Raw genomic sequence first — 19,934 nt, 5'->3', positions numbered from 1 at the left:
CCAGGAATAAGCCTTGTGTTTTCTTTTCAGTCCTTGATGTTTGGCCTCTACCCTGATGTTTCAGTACCCTAAGGGCTCTCCAAACCCTCTCCTGAATCCTGACTACAGCAGGCTTCAGGGTTCTGCCAGACCACCCTGGGCCCCTGGGTCCCCTTGACCATGTGTCTAACCAGATAATGAGCCTTTTTTTGAGAGTCAGAGGCCACCCAAAAGTCCAAGATGAATCTATCCACTCACCCTTTCCACAGGAAAGACCAAGGAATCCATCACAGGATGATGGACTGTTAGGCTAGAAGGGATTGCAAATAACTGAGGCTCTTACCACCCCTCCCCATTCTCCGCCCACAGCAGACATCACTAATCCATCTTTCTCCCATCAAGGTCAGACTGAATTTCAGAATCCCTCTCAACATAGTGTTCTAGCACCAGCTGATGAGAACCAGCTCATGAGCTAAAACTGACTTGTCATCTCTATTCCAGGCTGAGTCTTTCAATTTACAGAGTAGGAAATCAAGGCCTAGAATGGGGAAGAGACACCAGGGTCACACAGAATATTGGGAGCAAAACTAGAGCTCTGGCCGGGCACAATGGCTCACACCTATAATCCTAGCACTCTGGGAGGCCGAGGTGGGAGGATCACTTGAGGTCTGGAGTTTGAGACCAGCCTAAGCAAGAGTGAGATCCCTGTCTCTACCAAAAATAGAAAAAATTAGCCAGGCATGGTGGTGTGCACCTGTAGTCCCAGCTACTCAGGAGGCTGAGGCAGGAGGATCGCTTGAACCCAGGAGTTTGAGGTTTCAGTGAGCTATGATTTCACCACTGCACTCCAGCAAGGTGACAGAATAAGACTCTGTCTTAAAAAACAAAACAAAACAAAACCTTGAGCTCCAAACCAAGTCCCCTAGCTCCCAGGTGGTTCCACATCACCTTTCATGTGCTCCCTCCCCACCTCTCACCCGGAAGAAGAAAACACAAACTCACCAAACTCATGAATCAGAGCTTGGTGATCCGCATCACAGTGGGCTGTGCTCCTCCCAACAGCTCACCCCTAGGGCATCTGTACAAGGCTTCAGTCAACTTCTGCCAAGATACCAGTTTTCAAGAAATGAGGTGAAGGCAATCAGGGCAGGCTCCCAGGAGGAGGCAATATGATAAGAGGGTCTGGAAGGGAATGGGGAGCTTAGAAGAGGGGCTAGGAAAGACATCTGCCCTCAAGAGCTTCCAGTAGCTTGTGGAATAAAAAGAGAGAATTTGGAGAGTCTATCTCTCCAAAGTGACCTTGAGCTGTGGGACCTTGAGCAAATCACTTAATCTTTCTGATTCTATTTCCTCCTTTGCAATACTGTCCAAACTCCTGGGTCCCCTAATCTGCCTTTAGGCACATTAATGCCAAGCTGCTAAAGTCACACAACTTTAAGATCTTTAACATATGAGAGACTCATCCAGGACCAATTCCTCAGGAGCTCTACACCCTATTCCTCCTCCATCCTCTCCCTGACTAATGGGGTCTGTGTCCCTCCCCAGAAACTCTGTGACATGCCTTGGGGGGTCACTTCTAGCCAGCCACGTGACCCTGAGCAAGTTATTCAGCCTCTCCGAACCTCCATTTCCTCTTCTGTAAAATGATTCTAATCACCACCTGGCCGTGCCTGACTCTCCAGGCTGGACCGGGGATCAGATGAGACAGTGAGGGGCAGGCAACAGAGTGAATAAAAACACGTGCTTGGAGGCAGACCTGGAACCTAGATCTGCCGCTCTGTAGCAAACCCACTGAGCTTACCACTCCTTATCCCTAACGTGGGGAGGATAACGTCTGCTTTAGGATTATTGGATAAAATATTACCAAACAAGGATGGGTACATGCTAAATGCTCAGTTGGGCAATTATTATTATTACTAATAACAGCGCCTTTGTAAATGGTGAGGGATTGTGCACGTGTTCATTCTTATTGGTCTGGAGTGCACACCAGGTGCAACCACTTCAGGGGACAGCCCAGAGACTAACAAGGTCATCTCCCACTGCAGCCCTGAGCGCTCCAGAGTAAGTGCGGGATCAGGGTACCCGCACCTCTCAGTTGAGGTGGGAAGTGGCCCATGAACTGTGCCAGCATCTCGGGCTCCTGATCCCTTGCTGGATGCTGGCTCTGGCATTTGAGACCCCTTCCCCAATCCCAACCCAGCACCAGGACTGCCCACGACATCACACGTGCCAGTCTGTGCCCTCATCAGAGACAAGTGCCAGAAAGTCAGTGAGAGCTGGGGGAGGTGACAGGGGTTGGCATGTGGTGGGAGAGGTGGGCTGCACCAAGGAAGCACACACACGTACACACACACAGGACTTCAAGTGTGTGATCACATACCATACAGACCCGCACAGATGACATGCACTTAAAGACACAATCACGTGTACACAGATATGTGCACACACCCCCACAAAGACACTCATCCACACAAAGGCACACAGAAGCAGCCACAGGGGCAGCCACAGGCGTTCACAGACTCTTGTGTGTGCACACATCTGCACACACTCACACGCACCCTCCCCTTAGCCCCAGCCAGAGGGGCGGGAAGAGCCCCACGGCTTCAGTGGGCAGGGAAGCAGGAAGCGTCTTACCGGAGCGGTGGGCTCCCTTGGCTGAGGCGCACCCGCCAGCCCTGAGCAGGCCCTTGTGCGAGCTTGCACACACACACTCACACCCCAGCCCCCAGTCTCACCCTCCGGGCCCCCATCCCTGCCAGACCGGACAAAGGAGCTCATCGGTATGGTTTGTGGTGAGGAGATGAGAGGCTGGCAGGGAGCAGCTGCTGTCACCATGGCTACCAAGCTGACCCACTTCTCCTCCACCCAGCCTGGGCCACCCAGCCCAGGCGAGGCGGCGACGGGCAGCTTTGCGCAGGGCGGGCCCTCTCCCATCACACGCAGTAAAGGGGCAGCCCTCTGAGGGTGTGATAAGGGACGAGCTGAGCACCAGAAAGGGCGGGTCCTGTGCAAGGAGTCAGTACAGACTCCAGACATCCCTTGAGGAGAACAGGGTGCTGACGGCATGGCCCCTGCAGGAGCCCTGGCTTCCCTCAGCACTGGGGCCTCTGGCCTCAGGGAGCCACTTGGGTCCTGGCTACATTTCAAGTCACAGTCCTCATGGCAGTGCAGGGGGTGGGGTGGCCAGGCCCCAACCTGTGTCCCCCAGACACTGAGGACTCAGGACACCCAAGGGTGAGGCAGACCCAGGGCCTGGTGAGCCTGTCTCCTGTTCAGAGCAAGGTTCCTGAAGGCAGGGCTCATCCCTCACCCTCCAAGTAGGGGCTGCCGGGAGCATGGCCATGCCTCCTTCCCCGGACAGAGTTGCTGGTGCCTTCACTCAGCCATGAGGCTCCTGAGGACATGGCTGCGTGTCCTCCCTTAGGACTTGGGACTTAGAGGAACAACACAGCCTTTAGAGAGCTCCATCTTGGGAGAAGACAGCCGACGAAAAAGCAGACTAAATCACACCCCCTTGGCACCCTGCCATAGCGTCCCATTCCTTCAGGACAAAAGAGAAGCCCCTCACCAAGGCCCATGAGCCCATGGGACCTGGCTCCTGTCTTCTCCCATCTCCCAGCTTGTGCCGTGCTTCTCGCCCCTGCTCTGTATGCCAGCCACACTTGCTTTTTTCCATTCCTCAAAGTGCCACTTTGTCTCCTGTCTGCCTGGAATGCTCTCCTCCAGCCCGCTCCCACCTCCCCGACTGGAGGACCCAATATTGTCCTGTCCCTCTGCCTTTGAACCTGGCTAATCCCTACTCTTGTCTCAATCCCAGTTTGAAGGTCATTTCCTAGGAGAGTCTTTCCAGATGAGGTTAGTTACTCCCCTGCACTCTGCACTGTCCCTGCCTATTATGGGTTGAATTGTGTCCCCTCCTCCCCCAAGTTGAGGTCCTAACCCCCAGTACCTCAGAATGTGGCCCTGTTTGGAAATAGGATTGTTGCAGATGTGATTAGTGAAGTTGAGGTCATGGCACAGTGGGGTGCATCCCTAATCCAACATGACTAGTGTCTTTAGAGGAAGTTGGCCATGTGAAAACAGAGACACAGGGAGAATGCCATGTGACAGTGGAAGCAGAGATTGGAGTGATGCATCAACAAGCCAAGGAATGCCAAGGATTGCCACCTGTCACCGAAAGCTAGGGGAGAGGCATCGAACAGATTCTCCCTCATAGCACTCAGAAGGAGCCAACCCTGCCAACACCTGATCTCAGACTTGTAGCCTCCAGAACTGTGAGAGTATAAATTTCTGTTGTTTTAAGCCACTTGGTTTGTGGTATAATACTTTGTTCAAGCAGCCCTAAGAAATGAATACACTGCTGTTCTTAACTTGCTCGGCGCCTGTCTCCCACATCCCGCCCCCTGGCTGTGAGCTGCTTAAAAATAGGAACCTTGTTATCTTCTTCATCCTCAGTCTTTAGTACCTGGTGCAGGTCTGGCATATAGTAGGGCTCTGTAAATATTTACAGAATGAATGAGTGGCAATTTAATACATTAAATAGCACTATTTATAGCTGGATACTAGACTTGTGAGCCACTTTTATTTTCTTCATGTGACATATTGTGTTTCCTAAAATTACTACTTTAGAAACTGTATTAGGAAGGAAAAAGACCAAAACTACATATTTTTATTTTCAAAATATACATTAAAATAACAGGCCTTTCCACCAATGTGTGTTTTGTGAAGAGGGAAAAAGTTCTGCTATATGCTTGATAACTGCTTTTTTTACTGATTAATTGGTTGCTTCTCATGCCACTAGAGTGCTTTCCAGAGTCACATTTACAGAGGTTAAGCTCTGGGACCTTGTGAGGTATAGATTCTGGGTGGGAAAGATCCAGCCAGGGTACACGTCCTTCTCAGCCATCTCTACCATTCATTCACCATAGCTTGTGGGATCTGGCCAGATATGGCATCTGTCTGTCACCTGACAGGGGCTGCTAAAGTTGGCACTCGAGAACACCACCATCCCTGGCCAAAGGCCACCCCCAAACAGAAGCAAGGTCCTGCCTTCAATGACCACACTGTCCAGTGCTTCTCAAACTTAAGTGTGCACACAAACCACCTGGGGATCTTGTTGAAATGCACACTCTGAGTCCACAGGTCACAGGTGGAACCTGAGATTCTGCATGTCTAACAAGGTCCCAGGTGATGCCCAGGCTGGTGGTCCATGGACCACCCAAGGCACTGAGAGATAAAGGTAAAATAAATACTCTGGCTGTTCTGCAGAAGGAGTGAACCCTTCGGGATGGGGGAGACCACAGAAGGCATCACATGGAAATGACTACAGAGCATCTCAAAAGACAGGTGGGGTTTGGAGAGGCAGAGGTGGCCCTGAAGGAAAGAGGTGGAAACTACTGGGAAGGCCTGGGGAGAATATGTCGTGTTCAGAGGCTGGTGACTAGAGCAGTGCAGCTGGAGCAGGACGTACGTGTAACTGTGGGAGAGAAGGCTGGAAAGGTAGGCTGGGAGCAGCCAATGAAGGGCTCTGAACGTGGGGATGAGAAGCTTGGCTTTCATCCTACAGGAGTGAAACCGACATGATTTAGATGTAATGTTTTACGCAGATCAATCTGACACAGAGTACAGAATCAGACGGAAGTCTGACAGCAGGCAGAGCAGCCAGGAGGCTGCTATACCCACACAGGTAAGAAGGGCTGCGCTGCTTCAGACAGTGCGGTGGGAAGAGGAAAGGGGCAGCCAGGAGTCATGGGTGGGGTTAGGGGATTGCCTGGAGTTAGTGAAGGGACCAAGTAGGGGAGAGGGAAAAAATGAAATCCAAGGTGATCTACAGGGAGGATAAGGGCTGAGAGGTGCCATCAACAGAGCTTGAGGTCTGAGAGGAAAAAGCTGGCTTAAGGAAAAGATGAATCCCATTTCGGTTATGATGAGTCTGAGATAATACGGCATCTCCCACACAGAGGTGTTGGGCAGGTAGGCAGATCCACTGGAGCTCAGGGGAGCAACACGAGTGGGCAGGACTTGGGTGTGCTCTCCAGAGAGAAAAGTAGGGTGTGGAAAGGAAGGAGAATGCCCAGAGGAGAGCACGGAGTGAGGAATGGTCGAGAGATAATATCCTCAACAGTTAGAAGTAGGAGGAAAATGGAATCCACTGAGGGAGGGAGAGTCAGTGGTTAAAAGTAGGAAGGAATTCAGAGAAGATGCCATGAGTATAGAGATGGCCAACCTGGCGGCCCTACGACACCCTGGTATGGAGACCAAGGAGAGGCCTGCCCAGCCCAGGATGCAGAAGGGAGGCAAGGAGAGTGCCCTGACTCCTCCCTAGCAGGCAGGGGAAGCCCAGGCCTGAGAACGAGTACAGCTTGAATGGAAAGCAGAATTTAGAATGGAAGAGAAAGGGGTGCAGCCCCTGGGAGAGTCTGGGCTGCAGCAGGAGCCCAAGGGCCCCAGGGCACCCAAGCACTTATTTCAGCTCAGCCCTAGCACAGGAAGGGCAATCCACACACACATGCAAACATACGCACGCTTGCACACCCACGTGGCTACAGAACCCCCACGGCAAGCAGAGGAGATCTTTGGATCAAAGCCTTATTGCAAATGAGCACATAATTTATCATCCAACAGGGGCCCTTTGGAGAGTGAGCAGGGACACTACTAACAATCACACCACAGGTGAAAATTAGGACTGCACCAGCAAACCCAGCCATATGGTCACCCTAGCTCTGGGGGATACCAGATCCCAATAAGATACCCATTTGGTTCCTCTGCTCCCACGTCCTAGATGGGGTGGGGGACTGACAGGGGGTGGTAGGGACAGGCAACCTTGTCCTGAGAGCAGGGGCCCAGCTAATGGTGTTGGTGGTCCGGGCAATCTCTTCCCTTCCCAGGCCCACCTTCTCCTGAGCACCACGCCCCTAAGCAGCACCACGGACAGCGGCCGGCGGCTCGCTCCCTGCCCGCCCCTCCCCTCCCCTCGCCAGGGCCGCCCGCGAGGCCCGATCAATATTTCATGCGGGGAGGGGGCTCCGGTTACCAGCCCCGCACCAAGCCGGAAGGCGCCGCCCGCGCCCACGGCCCGCCCTGGGGACCCTCCTCAGGAACCCAGCACAGCCTCGGTCCCAGTCCAGACGGACACCGCCCCTCAGACGCGCACTGCATTCCCTGCACCCCCCTCCACCCCGACTCTATCGGGGCACAAAGAGCCGTGTGCACGCCACACACCTTCGCTCGGCCACTCAGACACGCCACAGAGCCAGACACACAGCTGTACAAAGACGATGACGTACACAAAACAACAGGCACACACCACACCCAGTATGCAAGCCACCTAGCCAGGCGCTCAAACACACAGCACACACACACACATAAAAACACACACCATATGCACCACAGACACACATGGCATGGAGATGCTGGTACCACAGACTCACATGCACGTCACACACAGACACAAGACGCCCTGCCACACACAAACTCACAAGCTGCACAAAAACTCCCTCACAGAGAACCTCAGACATATCACATGAAGATGTATTCACCATGGAGAAACATACACATCACACACTGTGCACACACAAGTAACATGCTCTCACAGACCCTCAGACATATCTGGGAACTACAGAGCTTCATTCACCAGGGATACATACATACATCGCAACATACATACAAACTTAAATTCTAGCTTTAATACACACACACGCGCACACACACACATTCACCATGGATACACAAGCACACGCCCCATGCTCTACCAGGCCTCCCACCCTCTCGGTGACCAGGCTGCCTCCCACTGTGAACGTGGGATGAGGGAGGGAGCAGACAGGACTTACCTCCCTCCCATCTGCCTTCTCTGCTTTGGCCCTGGTCTTGGGCCCTGTGGATAAATCCACGGTGTCCTCAGACGCCTCTTGGGGATCTGCTGCGAGTCCCCAGGGACAGTCAGCACAAAGGGGTGGGTAAAGTGGGGAGCAGGGGAAAGGGAACCTTTGAGACTCCAAAGCCTCCTGCCTTGCTATCCCTGGGCCCCAAGCTCTGAGGCATGAAGCTCCAGGGACAGCCTCACCCTCACCTGTGGCTCCCAAAGCCTCACTGCTCCCTGGGACTCCAGGCCTCTAGGAAGCCCAGAGACCTGTGTTGTACATGGGCACCAGGAGAACTGTGGAGTCTGCAGTTCCTGCTCCCCCCAGGAGGTCTTGAGTCCTGGCCCCAGAGATGGGGTGCATCTTACCCCTATTCAGACACCCCCTCTCAAATGAACCCCTCTCAGGCAGGTTGTGAGGACAGTGGTACAAATTCTGTCTGCAAGACAATCATGGCAGCATTCTTCAAAAGAAACCCAAGCCAAGGCCCAAGGTGAGCAGAGGGGAGCAGGCTGGCACAGCAGGGAGAAACGCCCAAATTTGTCAGGTAGGTGGAAGGACCTTCAAAACTATCTAGGCCAACCGCGCGTATCTCTGACATCCCTGTACGACTTTCCAATTTTGCATTATCCAAATAATACTGTGTGCCGCCTCAACAATTTCTGCCAAATCTATATACTTCTGTATTGCTACTCATTATTTTCTTAAATTGACACTTTTAAGTTAAATGCAACTATTTTAAATAGAAACTTTGTGTTGCCACTATAAACAGAAAGCCAATATCACTTTTAATAAATAGAAAATGACAATAAATACAGTAAAAACAAAGATATATTATTAAATTTTAGCTACATGTAGTTACTAGCCAATACTCCATGCCAAATCTGAGATCTCCCCATTAGAAAAAGAGGGCAGCAAGTGTTGGAAAACTGTTAAAGACACACTAGCAACCTCACTGATACTTTCTCCCTGGGACAATCTTGGATTTGATGGAGTTGAAAGGGAACCTACTTTCTCACTATACGCATTAATGCTATGCAATGGCAGGTCTATGAGTCACTGAAAATCATCTCGGGTCCCAATCCACGTGCTGCGAAGCTCTAGGCTTGTCCACCTCTTGCAGAAGCTTGGGCACAGTTTCCAGCTAGCACCCTATTGCCACAATCCAATCTGGTAATAACAGTCCTTTAGAAATTGCTCAGTCCTTTCCTATTTACAAATTGTCATCACAGCCACCATCTAACATGAGCCTAACAGCAGGAATTATCACGTCCATTTTTGAATGAGAAAAGTGAGGCTCAGAAAGCTTAAGAGACTTCTCTATAGTCACACAGCTACACAGGGTAGAACCACAAGTAGCAGACTTGACTCCCACCCAGATGCCTTTTCTACTATACCTGCATCCATCTGTCCCACAGTTGGGAGCCCCTGCTCTAGGCTGGCCCTGTGCTGGGCGTTAGGAAAAGGGGGAGGATGGTAACCTGTTATCTGCCTGTAAGGCCCCCACAATCCCAAAGGGCAAACAGGCAAATAAGTATCGAGATTAGGAGAGGTTAAAAGCTTTAACTCTGGAGTCACACTGCTGTGTGTCCCTAGCTTATAAATGCCACCTCTCTGAACCTCGGATTCCTTATCTCTAAAATGGAGACAGTACCCATCCTATACGGTGTGAGGATAACATATGAGCACAGTGTATGGCACACAGCAAATGCTAAAAATTATGTTTATTACCAGGGAAGTACAAAGAACAGAATCAATACAGATAAAGAGTGACTGACTGCACGGGGTGGGTAGGCATGGTATGGTTCTTCACTGAGGAAAGGGAACGAGTTACATCTTACAGGATGAATACGATTTTGGTAGGAAAAACTGGTGTGCTTATGTCTTCCTCTTCTCCCTCCCTACTCCAAAGAAAGGTGAGAAAATTCAGGGCCTCATCTCCTTCTCTCTAATCTCAGGCCTCCAAATGACATTTGACAAGTTCTTCAGAGTGCTGTGGGCACTGCTGTCCTAGGAAAACACTCCCCTTCAAGTCACAATTCCAGGTCCCTATTGTCTAGGTGCTGTCCAGATGGAAGGCTGGGGCTCAGGACCACCTGACTGCACCCACCTTGGCACTCTAAGAATTCCAGCAGCTGTCATTTGAAGTATTTTCCCAGTTAACAAAGACCCCCTTTCTCTGAGGTGGGCACTGATAGCCATGTTCACGTGTCTGACTTTGTGATCCTTCCCAGTAGGCTGCAGTTGATTGGACCAGGGCAAGCACCCAACCCACTCAGAGCCAATCAGATTCTCTCCTGGGAGTTTGGGATGGGATCCGCCGTGCCCTGAGTTCTATCTCTAAATGTGGCTGAAACTGAAGGACAAGATACAGGAAGTATAGGTGGCTTGGTGCCTGAAAAAGCAGAGAAATCCAGCCTACGGAGACAGAAAGGCAAAGATGGCCAGTGGAGCACGGAGAACGGCTGCTTCAAGTTAGCCTTCCCGGCGCTAATGCTTTTCCTTCCCCTCAGTTCCCAGGAATCCCTTGTGTCCTCGTAATAAACCCTTCTTTATTACTGAAGCTGGTTTGAGTAGGTTTCTGTATATAAGCAAAGACCTAATTAAGACAAGAGAGAAGCTTGGAGCCGGAGGTACAAAGATGAACAATCCTGAAAAAAATAATCACTGAGCCTGCGTTGGAGGAGCCCAGTTTAGTGGGAGACAGCACGTAAGAGACGTAGACTCCGTATAGATGTGGCCAAGGGAGGGTGGGCTCACTCTGTCCAGGGAGGGGCGGGAGGGTTACAGGCTTCACAGCGAAGGTAGCAGCTAAGCCGACTTTGGAGAATTAAGGACGTTCTCCACGGAGACAAAGGAGGGGTGGGGAGGCAGGACAAGCAAGGGAACAGCAAGTGCAGATGCACAGGGACACAAAACAGCCTGGCGTGTTGGAGGGACTGCCGGGACTTCAAAGAGTGGTGGGGAACAGGGGAGGCGAGGCTGGCCAGGCAGTCGGGCGCAGGTCATAAAGGGCTTTGAATATCATGATAAGAAGCGGAGGCCTCTTCCTGTCAGCATTGGGGAGCTATTGAAGTATTTTAAGTAGCAGGGGAGGACAGGGTCAGTTCCACGTTTTAGAAAGATTGTTCTGGGGCTGTATGCAGGCCTGGAGGTAGAGAGGCCGGTTCGGGTGCTGCAGCAATGATTCATCTGTTTCTTTCACTTATGGAACAACTCCCTGTGCACCTACTATGCGCCAGGCCTAGGCAGAACAGGATTCCTGGCCCGACAGAGTTCATGGTCTAGCGAGAAAGAGCGATGACGGAAAAGCAACGCAAGCGTGCTGAGTGTCATAAAGTATGAGGTCCTGTGGAGGGGGGAGGAGTTTATTTTCTGGTTTTTAGGCTTTCCTGCCGATGACGTTCAAGCTGGTTTCTATGCGGAGGATAAGTAGGAGTGAGCAGGGCCCCAAGAGGGGGCGTGCATTCCAGGATTGGGGACAACACATGCGAAGTCCTGCAGCTGAGGGAGAGGGAGAATGGTAGAAGACCATACGAAAAGGTAGGCAAGGACTAGATCACACGGGGCCTTGGACACTGCGTCGGTGAGGCTGGCTTTTATTCCAAGAAGTCTTGGAAGGGTCTTAAGCAGGGAAACGACACAATCAAACATTTATCTAAAGAAGATCACTGTGGCTACAGTGTGAAAAATGAAACGAGGTGGGGCAAAAACAGAAATGTCAGGAGACCAGGTAGGAGGCTGTCACAGTAGCCCAGGTGAGAGCCGATGGTGGCCTGGAGCAGGGCAGGGGGCAGCAAAAGAGCTCAGGGACTGGAAACAGCGATTCAGGAGAGCTAACAGGACTTGCTGAGGATTGGCTGTGGGATGTGGGGGTGAGGACGAGGGAGGTGTCCAGGAGAACTTCCAGCTTTCCAGCTTGAGCAAGTGGGTGGATGATGGCACCAGAGATAAGCTGGGGGCCCTGGAGGCAGAGCAGGTGCAGGCGGGGAACAGGGGACCTGGCTTTGGACCTGAGGCTGATTGTCTGTGACGCATCTAAATGTGGTCCAGAAAGCGGTTAGACCTGAAGGTCCGGAGCTCAGCAGAGATAAAGTCAAGAGAGTAAAGGAGATTACCTGGGGAGAGAGGGAAGGAGGGGGGAAATCGGGCAGCTCTGAGGAGCCATAGCAGCAGGGACCTGGGGGCAGAGTGACCAGGGGCTCTGAGCTTGGAAAATCAGAACCATGACATCCAAGGGCTCCCTTCTCTCGGCTCTGGAGGCACCTGGCTTTGGCTCTCCTTTTCCTGGTCAAGCTCCGCACCCTTCCCACTGCCCCTTCTTGCCCCTGGGCAAACTCCAGCTTATCCACCAGTTCAGGTGGCTGCTCCTTCTAGACGGTGACATCCCTAGTATAGGCCTATACTGTGCTGTTGGACAACCTGGCTTTGAATCCCAGCTCTGCCACTAGATAGCTGTGTGACTTTGGAAATAACTTAACCTCAGTTTCTTCATCTATACAATGGAGATAATAATAGTACCTAAATCCTAGGGCTGTTTGAAGATGAGCCTGTAAAGTGATTAGCAGAGAACTAGCACAGAGTAAGCACTAAATAAACGTTACTATTATTAACATCCCACCTACCTTGGGACAGTTAGTCATGCCCTCCACCTAAGCATCCTCCACTTAGAAACTATTTGCAGGTCTGCATCTCTCCCTGCCTCTTCCTACCCCTGCCTGATTTGTGGGGCTATATAATATGCAGGGCCCCTTGTTCAAAATTACTAAGAATTTTAAGACAGTGACAGCAGAACATTAAACCAAGTGTGGGATCCTAGCTGCAGAGCCCTGTGTGACCACAGACTCTTGAAACCAGCCCACCCCAGCCAACCGTGGGCCTGGCCCAGAGTAGGTGTCAGCTGCAATGCAACACAGCAAAAATGCCAACTGACATTGAGATGGGGCTTTATGATTTCCATCTAGAATTTCACTTTCTCCTTCCCACAGAGAGCATCAACTCCATGTTATAGTTGGAGACACATGAACTGCAGAGCTGGGATATGAATACAGGCCAGCCTGGTGCCAAAGCCAGGCCTCTTGCCCTCTGGCAACCTGGTCCCAGGGGCTGAGCTTCATGAACAAGGCTGTGACGCTACTGGGCCCAGAGAGAGGGAGCTGGAGGGACTGGGACTGGCCCTCTCCTCCTGGGGCAAGCTGTGTAAACAACCGGCTCCCTGGGGCCAAGGCTGCCGCACAAGGAAGGGGTGTAGGAGAGGGCAAAGGGTCACTCTCAAGAAGGCTCTGTCACAGACTCCAGCCCACACTCTGGAAATTTGACTCTGCTCCCTCTGCTTCAAATGCTCCAGGGGCTGCCATGGGCCTCAAGAGAAATTCCCAAGTCCTTAGTACCCTGCTAGACCCCTGGGTCTGGCTGTCCCAGGGCTCTGCCCATGCTCTGCCCTCTCCTCACCATCACCAGGGCCTTGGACACACTGTCCCCCTCCCTCACCCCTTCTTTGCCTCCTCAACTTCCTGGTACCCTTCACACCTCAGCTAAGATGTCACCTTCTCCGGGAGCCCTTCCCAGACCCCAGAGCGTAGGAAAACACCTCTGGTGATAGACTCCAGAGCCTCCCAGAACCCCTCCTTTCAACATTTGTCACATGTGTAATTACCTGCTCTGGGTCACGTCCCAACTAGGGCAAGGGCCGCCTGGCTCACAGAGCTTGGCACATCAGAGGCACCCAGCGGACTGAAAGCATCATCCTGCAACAGAGGCTGGAGAGCCATGCATTCTTTCTCCCCTTCTCTCCATGACGCCTGGACCCTCCTTCTCTTGTCCAGGCTTCTTGAACTCAAGGTGTGAAGAGCCCAAACTTGCAAAGGGAAGAGACCCACCATAGAGTATGCACCCTCCCCCTGCCAGCCCTGGACTGGGTGCTGTACATCCAGTTACTACGTGTAATCCCCTCATGGCCTTCCTGATGTGGGGGGTAATACAGGTATAAATTATTCCTGTTTTCCAGAGAAGACTGAAGCTCTGGAGTTGAGGCCACCTGCCTGAAGTGGTAATAGGTTGGAAGTGGAGGACACAGGATTTGAACCCTGGTCTGTCTGATGCCCAAGTAGCTGGTCTCTTCTCTGCCCAAGAACACACAACCCCTGTGACTCACCATTCCCAGCCAGAGAGCAGTTGTGTCTAACCCATGCCTGGGTTCACACACGCCAGCCAGCAAAGCTCTCCTGTCTTGTCAGCAGTATACCAGTGTAGGAGACAGCCCTCTGTCAGTGAGAGGCCAGTGTAGAAGTCACCCCTCCCCTGGGTCAACAAAATGCCAGTGTGAGAGAAACATCCTCCAGGTCAGCCAAACACTATGAGGGAGACACCCCTATTGAGAACAAAATGCCAGTACAGGAGATGCACCCTGCACCCCAAGTCAGCAGAATGCTAGCAGGAGGGACACTGCCACAGTGCCAAGTGTCTCTCACACTGCAAAAGGCCCATGACATGGGATGGGGGTGCATGCAGAGAAAGTCCTCCAAGGTGATGCTCCCAGGGTAGGAGGAGGCAGAGGCTGCAGCTGGGGAGTGGGGCAGACTCAGGTGAGAGTTCTCACATGGCACTAATGAAATCAACCACTGGCCTCCCGCCCCCCCCCCACCTCCCCAGGGACCCTCCAGGCTCCAGCTGATGCAATGCCCAGGCCAGATAATTGTTTTCTTCCCTCCTTAAAGGGCCAGCTGCTATTGCAGCTGCAGACATCACCCAGACCCCTGACAGACCCTGCAGAGCTCAGCACCTGGGCAGGAAGATGGGGAGCCCAGAGAGTAGCAGCTTCAGGCCTGGGCTCCATAGAGGAAAAATCCAATTAAAGTCCAGAGACTAGAAGTGCCGCTGGGCAAGGAGGGAAGGAGAGAGAATAGTTAAGCAGCGACACAGACCACATGCCCCGAGGGAAAGGGACCACTGTCCCTGCTGGGTCCTCTGCACTTGACTCCTGCAAGCCTGCCCTAGCAAGTACTTGGCACAGGGGTGGTTTGTGAGTTCAGCAGTTACCTTCTGAGCTCTCCTGAGTGCCAAACACTGTGCTAAGCAGCTGAAATCCACCATTTCATTTACTCCTTCCAGAGACATAGGAGGTAGGGTTATTTTACTGAAAGGGGTTCAGAGAAGGGAAGTGATTTCCTCAATATCACACAGCCAGGAAGTGGCAAAGCCTGGGTTTGAAGCCGAGTTTAGCTGACTCTGGGCTTCATACCCTGCAAAGGGCCAGGTAAGTGTAGAACCCCAGGGCTGGAAGTCCCTAAGCCAGGCAGCCAGACAGAGAGGGCAGAGAAGGGGTCTGTGAGTTCTAAACAAACTCTAAAAGGGCATCGTGCTTGGGTTAAGCACAGGTTGCATTTACCACCCCCCTCCAGCAGGCCCCTGCCCAACACCCCCCTCCCCAGCCAGAGAATGCCCCATTAGGCTGCCCACATGCCCCCAGGGACAGTTGGCAGCTGCCTGATTACAGTCTAATTGGTGGCTGGCAGCAACTATGGGGATTGCTCATTAACCTCTTAGTGACCAGGTCCAACCCAGAAAGACCCTCCTCCCATCACTTCAGGCCCCAAACCCAAGGAACCTAGACTTAAGAAGTCACCATGGGTAGAGCACAGGACCAAAGGGGCAGCAGCCTTCTTCCCTACACCCAGACAACACCTTTAGGTCTAGGGTTGGACATTGACATTCACCCAGGTTCCCAAGCCCCCTGACGGGCCACATTCAAACAGCCCCCAGATGGCAGCATCAGCCAGTTCCCCTTGTTCTCTGGCCTTGGATATGGCATTGCCCACCCAATCCAGGACCACAGGAGCAATGGGCTCTTCCTGAGGTTTCAGGATGAGGACACTATGAAGAAACCCACTCCTCAGGACTGGGCTGTCCAGAGGTGATGGGGGTACGGGGTCCAGGCAGCCAGAAGGCCAGCTAGGGACTATATCCTCCCCATGAATGAGAGGGTGCCCAAGTTGCCCACCAAGGGTCTTGCCAAGCCTCCATGAACCCTGGGCTTCCCACCATGCTATTGACCACCGCTTTTCCTAGCTTCCCAGAAGCCCCCCTTTTCCCCACCTAGGACTGGAGTGAGCACCACCCCTTTTCTTTCATGGGGTGGGGGGATCCTCTGGGCACCACAATGGTGTCACGTTGGCAGGAAAAAGTGGCTGCTTCTCAACCAGGGCACAGGCAGGAGGGAGAAGGCAGGCTGCCTTCCAGCTCCCTTTCCAGGAGGGATTCTAAGCACTTTGCAAAAATGCCATGCGAGGCAATGCTGTTGAGACCAGGGCCCCTGGTGCTCTGAGCATCAGCAAAGAACTCAAGACTCTGGGGATCCCTACCCCATTTTCCAGGTTTCCCCCCACACTCCATGTCCCACTCTCATACCTTAGCCCTCGCCCCAGAGCCCTCGCACACACTGTGCTCATCTCCAGGCCCCCACCACCCCAGACCCTGCACACTCACATCCCTACGTTGCGCTTCACGGCCAAACCCCCTCCTGTGGTCCCCCAGACCTCCGCAGCCCCCTCCCCACGTCCACTCCCAGGCGAGCAAGGCCTACTGACTTACCCGGAGGTGGGGCCGGGGTCCAGACAGGAAGGGGGGACTCCGCAGGCCGAGGCGGCTCCGCAAGGCGGGGCAGGTGCTGCCCCGGGACCCCGCCCCGCGGACCCGGCGGTAGGCGCGGCCCGGCCCCAGTCGGGCGCGGACTCTGAGGGGGGTAGGCACGCGGGGCGGGGAGGGGCGGCGAGACAAGCTCACGGGGGCATCGCCCGCCACGGGGCCGGGCAACTCCGCTCCGCCCGCCTGCGCTGCCGGCTCCGCAGCAGACACCGCTCTCAGTCGCCGCCGGGTGCAAAGCCGGAGCTCGGGCTGGCGGGAGGCGAAGAGAGAGGCGGGGCCTTCTGGAGGCGGGGCCTCTGCTGAGGGGCGGGGCCACACGGACAGGGCGGGGCCAATGGGGCCGACCCCTGGTAGTGGGCGGCGCCCAGGGAAACAGTCTGGGTTTGCCTGGTTGGGGGGACGTATGTTAACGCGCTCTCGAATGGGGTGAGCCTCGAAGGAACGCGGTCTGTGGACGCCTCAAATCTTTCCATGTCCCTAGGACGCTCCTGCCTCCTGCCTGGCCATCCCTCTCCGCAGCCACCCCTATGTGTTCTTTCTCGTCCTTCCCTTTGGGGCACCTCCCAAGATCTCACTGGCACCGCGGCGCCCCCTGCCCTACCCTGGACTGGATCCAGGAACGTCAGATGGTGAGAGAAGGGAAAATGACTTACAAACATCAAGTCCGCTTTACAGATGATTACCGAAGCTCAGAGAGAAGAGACGCCTAAGCGCCTGCTATGAAGAAAAAGACTTTATAATGTCCCTGTCAGACAGAAGATAAGGGAGTAGAGAGTGTCCTACCCTGAGACCCAAGTTAACCTCCTTCCCCTGTCCCCTCTACTTCTCCTAGGGCAGTGGTTTTCAACTTGGGTCAATTTTTGTCCCCCAGGGAACATTTGATGATGTCTGGGGACATTTCTGGTCCTCACAACTAGGGGTTGCTACTGGCATCTCATGAGAAGAGACCAGGGATGCTGCTAAATACCCTGCAATGCACAGGACAGCCCCCACCCCAGAGAACTGTCAGGCCCAAAGTGTCAACAGTGCTGAGGTCGAGAAAGCTTGTTCTAGGGCCCGGCATCTACCTAAATGAACTTCCAAGTGGACTTCCTGAGTCCTGGGTTCCTCAACAGCTTGGGACTTGAGGAGGATACTGTATAAAGTCTCCCCTAGGCTCATGCCTGTCCCCAACTTGTGTGTTTAACCTTCCTTAGGACTGGTCAATTCCACTCTTGGGCTCTAGTGTTGTAATTCGATTCATTCATTTACAGAGAAGACAGACAGTATTTATCATTATTTGCTAGAGGTAGGTAAAATGAGTAGTCCCCCTGCTGAGGTCATGAATTACAATGTGAATGAGGAGTGGGCAGGTGAGGGGAAAAGGAAAGTTATTGGGATTAAATGACTCTCCTGGGGACAGCTAGCTCTGTCTTCCACATACCCTTCATCCCATTTCATCCTTCTCACCTGGCCTATGGGAAGGGTGAGTTGAGGCCCAAAAATGTGGACCCAGCTTTAGGCTGGGTCTCACAGTGGTTGGAGGGGGAGCTGGGACTCGTGACTTCATTTACTTACTAAAGTTTTGTTATCATCTAATCTACATCAGGCCTAGGCCAAGAGGTAGGACCTGTGTGGTAGAATGGTCACTCTGGGGCAGCAAAGGGGATTAGATTGGGGGAGGCAAGATGGAAGCCAGGGAAGCACCTGGAACAATGGTGGCAGAGCCTGGGGATGTGGGAGAGGGGGTAGGAATCGGGCTCCTTCTGAGCTCCTCCTGTGCCCCTTTCACAAAGACACATAAGCCGGGGGCTCCCTTCAGAATCGTGGTCCCTTTGCAGATCTGATGAAAACTTTGGACTTTCTCTCCGGAGAAATGTACAAATGTACATTTTGCATATAATTTCAGGGTCTCCAAAGTTCAATATTGACTTCTGGAAGGATTGGGTGGGAGATGCGGGGGGCTATTAATTCTTAAGTGCATACAGAAGAATAAACATGCAGGAATAAAACTCGAAACAAAAAATAATGAAAAGGGATTCACCTTACCTGATATTAAAACATATTATAAAGTCAATATATTTAAATCAGTATGGTATTGAAGCAGGACTAGACAGACGGTCGGAACAAAATGGAGTATATAAATGGTTCCAGCCACAAACGGGAATTCAGTGTATGAAAAAGATAGCGTTTCAGATGAGTGAGGGGAAAGATAGGCCTTCAACAAATCGGTGGAATAACTGGCAAGTCATTTGGGGTAACGGAAGAAAGCTCTGTCCTGGCTGGGTGCAATGGCTAATGCCTGTAATCCTAGCACTTTGGGAGGCCAAGGCAGGAGGATCGCTAGAGGCCAGGAGTTTGAGATAAGCCTGAGCAACATAGTGAGACCCCATCTCTATGAAAAATAGAAAATTTAGGGGTGGTGGTGCACACCTGTAGTCCCAGCTACTCAGGAGGTTGAGGTGGGAAGATCGCTGGAGCCCAGGAGTTGGAGGCTGCAGTGAGCTATGGTTGCACCACTAAACTCCAGCTTGAAAGACAGAAAAAAAAAAAAATGGGGAAGAAAGCTGTGTCCTTATCGTACACTGAAATAAATTCCAGGTGGAGTACATATTTAAATAATAACACCATGACCAGCCTGAGCAAGAGCGAGACCCGGTCTTTACTATAAATAGAAAGAAATTAGCCAAACAACTAAAAATAGAAAAAATTAGCCAGGCACGGTGGCACGTGCCTGTAGTCCCAACTACCCGGGAGGCTGAGGCAGGAGGATGGCTCTAGCCCAGGAGTTGGAGGTTGCTGTGAGCTAGGCTGACGCCATGGCACTCTAGCCCGGGCAACAGAGTGAGACTCTGTCATTCATTCGTTCCTTCATAAATAGATACATACATACATACACCATAATGCATCAAAAGAAAACATGAATGAATGTTTCAATAACCTTGGAGATGTTAGACTTTCTAAGTATGATGAAACCTAGAAGCCATAAAAGAAAATATCGATAAATTTGACTATGAAACTTCTATACAGAAGAAATGACCATAATCGAGTTTGAAAGACAAACGACAAATTTCACCGGATAAATCCTAGTTGCTCTCCACTCTGCTTGTTCTGGCCCGCCAGCCCCTCCCCCAAGCAGAGACCAGGACGAGCAGGAGGAACTGCCCGGGCTGTGAGAGTCTGAGAGCAAGCACATGGTAGAGGCTTCTCCCGCGGAGTCCTGGCCAGGGCCCACCTGTTCGGGGCCGGGAAGCCCCGGAAACCCCAGCCGGGCCATCTGCGTCCTCAGCAGGTGCCTTAGCACAGCGGAGCCAGAGTCTGCACGGAGGTTGCTCACCACATCCCTCATGTGGCCATCCTGAGAACTGCAATCCTCTGCTCCAGCTCATGCCCCTTCCTGGTGTTAAAGAGAGAATTTTTTTTCCTTAAAATAAATAACAAGCTAGTTTTTGAGGGAACTAATCATATTCCAGG

At 52.5% G+C, this 19,934-nt stretch overlaps 1 protein-coding gene across 1 annotated transcript in view; it reads right to left on the bottom strand.

The window, feature by feature from the left end:
• Positions 1-16,479, bottom strand: part of RIMS3 (regulating synaptic membrane exocytosis 3) — a 34,057-nt gene extending 17,578 nt beyond the window's left edge. Inside the window, exons 1-2 of the mRNA XM_012646690.1 lie at positions 16,428-16,479; positions 982-1,080 (exon numbers count right to left, since the gene is read on the bottom strand). The gene's annotated coding sequence lies outside the window, so the exon portion shown is untranslated. The remainder of the gene's footprint in view (positions 1-981; positions 1,081-16,427) is intronic.
• Positions 16,480-19,934: the final 3,455 nt, after the last annotated feature.

The sequence above is a fragment of the Propithecus coquereli genome, unplaced genomic scaffold (assembly GCF_000956105.1).
Source record: "Propithecus coquereli isolate 6110/MARCELLA unplaced genomic scaffold, Pcoq_1.0 Scaffold249, whole genome shotgun sequence".
Classification (NCBI taxonomy): Eukaryota; Metazoa; Chordata; class Mammalia; order Primates; family Indriidae; genus Propithecus; species Propithecus coquereli.
Note: the sequence above shows the minus strand (reverse complement) of the source record. Positions and strands in the feature narration are given on the sequence as shown.